This window comes from Pempheris klunzingeri, chromosome 6 (genome assembly GCF_042242105.1).
Source record: "Pempheris klunzingeri isolate RE-2024b chromosome 6, fPemKlu1.hap1, whole genome shotgun sequence".
In the NCBI taxonomy this organism is placed as follows: domain Eukaryota; kingdom Metazoa; phylum Chordata; class Actinopteri; order Acropomatiformes; family Pempheridae; genus Pempheris; species Pempheris klunzingeri.
Window position 1 is genome coordinate 14353735 of NC_092017.1, and position 1009 is coordinate 14354743.

Genomic DNA, 1009 nt, shown 5'->3' on the forward strand with positions numbered 1-1009 from the left:
TGTAGCAGCTATTCTGAGGACACTGCCGGCATGTCCACTGTAACACTGCTGGGAACATGGGAATTATAAGACATCAAAAGGAATTCTATGTTTTTTTGATGATTATTAACATTCACATTTCTCGTGGATTTTTAAGGTTGATTTATTAGAATGAAAATCTTAAAATCTGACTGTTTTTAGACTACTACAACATGTGTAATAATAAAATGTACAGAAGATGCCACTCATGTTATTTGCGTTCAATCTTTTTTTATTCTTTAAATAAATGCCCAGGAAATGACTGGTGGCTAGTCAAAAATATGTATTGTGTTGAAAAATATGTAGCTTTTTTTAATTTTAGCATTTCTAAAATCCTTGCTAAGGCTCTTATTGACAAGCGTTTTATCATGCAGACACAGACTTTTATAATGCTTGTATCGGTTTGTTTACATCAAAAATGTGGAGTAATACACTTCTATTTTGCCAGAAATATCAGTCAGGAAACCCATTTTTCATCAACAAGCCACAGTCCTCATATACATGTAGTTTATGCGGCCACCAATAGTGAGTGGAGTTGTAGTTATTTGAAAAGGAAAGCTAAGAGGAAAGTAAAAGCTTTTATATGGGCACAAACACATCCTGAAAAAATAAATAAGAAAATGAAAATAATCCAGATATTTAAACTTTAATCTCATGGTCTTCCTCGACGGAGGGAGTTTGCTCAGTTGTCATGGAGATCATTTAGGAGATTTATTTATTTATTTAAATTAATTAATTTGTTTGTTTGTTTATTTGTAATGGCCAGGGTCAATAGTTAACTTTTACGCCCTCACTAATAGTTTTTATGTTAAATCATTAAAGTCTAGATAACATTTAGAGTCAACTAAAGTTTACTTCCTGTATGAAAGCCGGTAAGCGCCAAAAATATAATTATACTTCTTGAACTCTCACGAACTTTTAAATGTCCTATTAGCGAGCTAAACGGAGGAACGACAGGCGGAGGAGAGGGTGTGTTACTTTGAGATGAGAG